Genomic DNA, 6,059 nt, shown 5'->3' with positions numbered 1-6,059 from the left:
CTCCGAGATGGATTCTTAGAATAGCTTGTACTGGAGCCTACCAGGTAGAAGGCAATTCTAGATTTAGTATTGTGCAATGAACTGGATTTGATCAGGGACCGCGAGGTAAAGGAACCATTAGGAGGTAGTGACCATAATATGATATGTTTTAACCTACAATTTGAGAAGGAGAAGGGAAAATTGAATGTGTCAGTATTACAGTTGAACAAAGGGAACTATGGAGCTATGAGGGAGGAGCTGGCGAAAGTTCAATGAAACAATACTCTAGCAGGGAAGACAGTGGAACAAAAATGGCAGGTATTTCTGTGAATAATGCAGAAGGTGCAGGATCGGTTCATTCCAAAGAGGAAGAAAGATCCTAAGGGGAGTAAGGGGCGGCCATGGCTGACGAGGGAAGTAAAGGGCAGTATAAAAATAAAAGAGAAGAAGTATAACATAGCAAAGATGAGCGGGAAACCGGAGGACTGGGAAGCTTTTAAAGAGCAACAGAAGATAACAAAAAAGGCAATACGCCAAGAAAAAATGAGGTATGAAGGTAAACTAGCCAAGAATATAAAGGAAGATAGTAAAAGCTTCTTTAGGTATGTGAATAGCGAAAAAATTGCTAAGACCAAAATTGGGCCATTGAAGACAGAAACAGGTGAATTTATTATGGGGAACAAAGAAATGGCAGATGAGTTGAACAGGTACTTTGGATCTGTCTTCACTAGGGAAGACACAAACAATCTCCCAGATGTAATAGTGGCCAAAGGAACTAGGGTAAAGGATGAACTGAAGGAAATTTATATTAGGCAAGAAACGGTGTTGGATAGACTGTTGAGTCTGAAGGCTGATAAGTCCCCGGGACCTGATGGTCTGCATCCCAGGGTACTTAAAGAGGTGGCTCTAGAAATCGTGGATGCATTGGTAATCATTTTCCAATGTTCTATAGATTCAGGAACAGTTCCTGCTGATTGGAGGGTGGCTAATGTTGTCCCACTTTTCAAGAAAGGAGGGAGAGAGAAAACAGGGAATTATAGACCAGTTAGCCTGACCTCAGCAGTGGGAAAGATGCTGGAGTCAATTATAAAAGAGGAAATTACGACACATTTGGATAGCAGTAGAAGGATCAGTCCGAGTCAGCATGGATTTATGAAGGGAAAATCATGCTTGTCTAATCTTCTGGAATTTTTTGAGGATGTAACTATGAAAATGGACAAGGGAGAGCCAGTGGATGTAGTGTACCTGGACTTCCAGAAAGCTTTTGATAAAGTCCTACATAGGAGATTAGTGGGCAAAATTAGGGCACATGGTATTGGGGGCAGAGTACTGACATGGATTGAAAATTGGCTGGCTGACAGGAAACAAAGAGTAGCGATTAACGGGTCCCTTTCGGAATGGCAGGCTGTGACCAGTGGGGTACCACAAGGTTCGGTGCTGGGACCGCAGCTGTTTACAATATACATTAATGATTTAGATGAAGGGATTAAAAGTATCATTAGCAAATTTGCTGATGACGCAAAGCTGGGTGGCAGTGTGAAATGTCAGGAGGATGTTATGAGAATGCAGGGTGACTTGGACAGGTTGGGTGAGTGGGCAAATGTATGGCAGATGCAGTTTAATGTGGATAAATGTGAGGTTATCCACTTTGGTGGCAAGAACAGGAAGGCAGATTACTATCTAAATGGAGTCAAGTTAGGAAAAGGGGAAGTACAATGAGATCTAGGTGTTCTTGTACATCAGTCAATGAAAGCAAGCATGCAGGTACAGCAGGCAGTGAAGAAAGCTAATGGCATGCTGGCTTTTATAACAAGAGGAATTGAGTATAGGAGTAAAGAGGTCCTTCTGCAGCTGTACAGGGCCCTGGTGAGACCCCACCTGGAGTATTGTGTGCAGTTTTGGTCTCCAAATTTGAGGAAGGACATTCTTGCTATTGAGGAAGTGCAGCGTAGGTTCACAAGGTTAATTCCCGGAATGGAGGGACTGTCTTATGTTGAAAGATTAAGGCGACTGGGCTTGTATACACTGGAATTTAGAAGGATGAGAGGGGATCTGACTGAAACATATAAGATTATTAAGGGATTGGACACGCTGGAGGCAGGAAGCATGTTCCCGCTGATGGGTGAGTCCAGAACTAGAGGCCACAGTTTAAGAATAAGGGGTAGGCCATTTAGAACAGAGATGCGGAAAAACTTTTTCACCCAGAGAGTGGTGGATATGTGGAATGCTCTGCCCCAGAAGGCAGTGGAGGCCAAGTCTCTGGATGCATTCAAGAGAGAGTTAGATAGAGTTCTTACAGATAGCAGGGTCAAGGGATATGGGGAGAGGGCAGGAACGGGGTACTGATTGTGTATGATCAGCCATGATCACAGTGAATGGCGGTGCTGGCTAGAAGGGCCAAATGGCCTACTCCTGCACCTACTGTCTACTGTTGATTGTCTATAATCAGGAATTGTCAGCATTGCATTGTGCAGGGGAAATCATTCCTGACTATTTTGATTGAGCTTTTTGAGGAGGTACTGATGAAGGCAGGATGGTGGATGTTTATATAAATTTTAGTAAGGCATTTGACAAGGTATCACATGGTACAGTGGTCCAGAAGGTTAAGTCACATGAGATCCAAGGCATGTTGGGTTGCCTTGGATACTCCAGGATAGAAATAAGATGTATTATGAAATCAAGTATTGTCAGATGGAATTTAATCTCAGTGTGATGTGATGCATTTCTGGAAGTTAAATAAGAGTTGAATGTCTGTGGTGAATAGTAGAGCAGGAAGGAATGTTGATGAACAGAGGGACCTTAGGATTCAATCCAGAGCTCCCTGAAAGTGGCAACACAGGTACAGATTACACAGGTGGTGAAAAGGCATATGGCATGTTTACTTTTATAGGTCAGGGCATGGAATACCTAACAGCCAAAGAAATGCAAGCCAATAGAATTCAAAGGTCAACTGAAGGGGTATCCAATCAAGTCCGAGGCAAGTGAATGGGGGCCTATATAAACACAAGCACTCCCCGAGAGAAACACCAACAACTGCACACTGATGATGTCACCTTGACTGGTGCCAAAATGTCAGCAAGCTAATTGCCAACCTTGACGAACACCACAACATCAAACAATCACAACATTTAAGAGACATGTAGGCAGGCACTTAATCAGGCAAAGGCAATATTGATTTGTGGAAGAGAAGTCATGTTTGAACAATTTATTGCAATTCTTTGAAATAGTGGCATGTTGTTGAAAAAAGAGAATCAATGGATGTACCAAAACAAATTCCTAGAAGGCATTAAAAGGTATCAGAAGCTAAAAGCTAATGACATAAGAGTGACATAAATATAACATCAGCTAACTAACAGAAAACAAAAAGTAAACATAAATGGTTCTCTTTCTGGCTGGTAAGATGTGACAAGTGCTTTACATTAGAAACACACACAAAATGCTGGAGGAACTCAGCAGGGCAGACAGCATCTAGGGAAAAAAGTACAGTCGATGTTTTGGGCTGAGACCCTTTTATATGGGCAAATAAAAGAACGTATGAAAATATGTAAGTGTCCATAATGGTCCCAAATCATGCATTCATGTTTTCATGTTCTCTCAAGTTGTTTTCTTCGGAAAAGTTTATAGTGTTGGAAAGGAATCTTGATAAATCATCAGCATTGCTTTATACTGAGTAATATGGTCGTCAAAAACCTGTTTCCTCAGATAGCTAAAGGCTCCATATAGCACTTTAGCCAATGTGGATTTATTTGTTGATTATCAATAACTTGTGGGAGATGACTTCTAAGATATGGGATGTGCTCAGTGTTTCCCAGGATTTCTCTGAGAACATGAACGGCCAGTGTTTGGGGTGCACTTACAGGAAGAAGTAGCAATTAAGAATGTTTTCTTTTCTCTCTGTTATCCAAAGGCACTAAGAGTTACTGCGTTACTCTGACAATTGTCTTTGCTGAGACCAACGAAATACACAAAGCCAATGACGTAACCAAAATCATTCAGAATTCATAGCTTTGTACCTTCCAACATCTATCCAAAATTAAATTCCTCTATTGCTATATTTTTGCTGCTGCTTTTACGCATATTCTATTTAACCTAAATTAGGACAACAAAGAGAGAAGCTGATAAGGATAATAAAATCAAGCATGTTTAGATACTGATGAATGGCTGATAATTAATTCAACATTAATTTAACTTAAATGCAGCAGAGCATAATCATCGGACAAAGGGATGGTACAGTGCAATTATTAAACTTTTAGATTAATTGCTAAGATTACTGGAAAGAGAATAATCTTTGGATATGGTACATTGATGAGAAAAAAATGGTCAGTGTTCCAACCACAAATGTAATTTCAGTGGAGAACCCATACAATAAGTTGGATTGAGCCAGATTTGATGTTCTGAACAGATTCTTAACATGCAGTCTTCACTGATTTGAAATCATCTGGTCTGGTAGAGAGGGCTATCTAGGCTGAAGGTGACATAGTGTGGAAGCTATTGACTCTTTAACACCTATGACAGTCTTTAACAGGAAGATAGAAGTTATGGGTAGGACTTTAGCTCCAGTTGAAGTCACCAAGGATTTTTTGCAGGCCATAACAGTGACCACAAAAACACCAGATCGTTGTAAAGATCTGTCTACTTCACTGAAGTGCCCAGGGGAAGAAATTTACTGTCCTTATCTGATCAAGGCTATATGTAGGTCCAGGGCCATTGTAGCATAACTGACTCTTAACATAAAATATGGGAATTAAACAGTCACCAAAGAACAAGACGCTGCAGATGGAAATTGGAAAGGATGTAAAATGTTAACTCTATTTCTCTCTCACAGATGCCGCCTGACTTGTTCAGCCTGTGCTGTTTAAACTGCCTTTGGGGATATCAGATAATTGCTAGTTTTACCATGATGTCCACATCCTTGAATGAATAAATGAAATGAAACTGCCTTGCTACCAGTTTGCTATTTTTTAGATTATGAAGAGAAGAGTTATTTTTCAAACTTGATTTGTCAAGCTCCTCTTATATCCCAATGCATCTATAATGGATCAAAAGTTGACAGATTTGAATTCAAAATCAGAGCTGAAGAATGAATCTATATATAACACATTTCTGGCAGCAGGTTGTATCCATTTAATTTAATCACCTCCTTTCATGATAAATCTATATTAATTATTCATAACATGTAATAACCATGAACCTCTTCGGATGTCAGCAACTTGTCTGGTTCCTTTTGAAGCTCCATGAAGTTTTATGGCCAACCTGTACAATCAGTCTGTTCTACACGTTGATCATTGCCTGGCTAAAGAAATTCCACCAAAGTTGCTTATTTCACTTTCACCATTTTTTTCCTGAGTTAATGTATAGTTCTGCATATAGAAATGCAGATTCCATAATATCAAATCTCTTCAATATTAAATATGTATGACTTCTCCTATCAATCTACTCTCTTCCCATTCCCATCTCCCACTATCCCCCATCCTGCCCCAGAATCAGACTATTCTCAGCAAGAACAGAAACTCACAGGATTCAAATTGGCAACATACAGCTCATTCTTTTTAAGTTCCAATCATAATTTTAAGCTTTCCATTGAATAATTTCCAATAACACGAGAGCAAGTTCTCAAATACGCGGGGTGATTGATAAGTTAATGGCCTAAGGTAGAAGGAGTCAGTTTTAGAAAACCTAGCACATTTATTTTTCAACATAGTCCCCTCCTACATTTACACACTTAGTCCAGCGGTCATGGAGCATACAGATCTTGGACCTCCAGAAAGTGTCCACAGCATAGGTGATTGATAAGTTTGTGGCCTAAGGTAGAAGGAGATGAGTTTTCAGCTCTCGTTACATGCACATGCAGGTAAACTCTTTGAGTGATTATGCAGAAAGTTTGAAGTTAATAACTCATCTCTTCTACCTTAGGCCACAAACTTAATCAATCACCCCTGATAAGTTATTAACTTCAAAACTTTCTGCATAATCACTCAAAGATTTGAACTGCATGTGCAAGTAACAGGAGCTGTATAACTCATCTCCTTCTGCCTTAGGCCACGAACTTATCAATCGCCCCTGCTATGGACACTTTCTGG

Source organism: Hemitrygon akajei, chromosome 10, assembly GCF_048418815.1.
Source record: "Hemitrygon akajei chromosome 10, sHemAka1.3, whole genome shotgun sequence".
In the NCBI taxonomy this organism is placed as follows: Eukaryota; Metazoa; Chordata; class Chondrichthyes; order Myliobatiformes; family Dasyatidae; genus Hemitrygon; species Hemitrygon akajei.
This window is presented reverse-complemented; position numbering follows the sequence as displayed.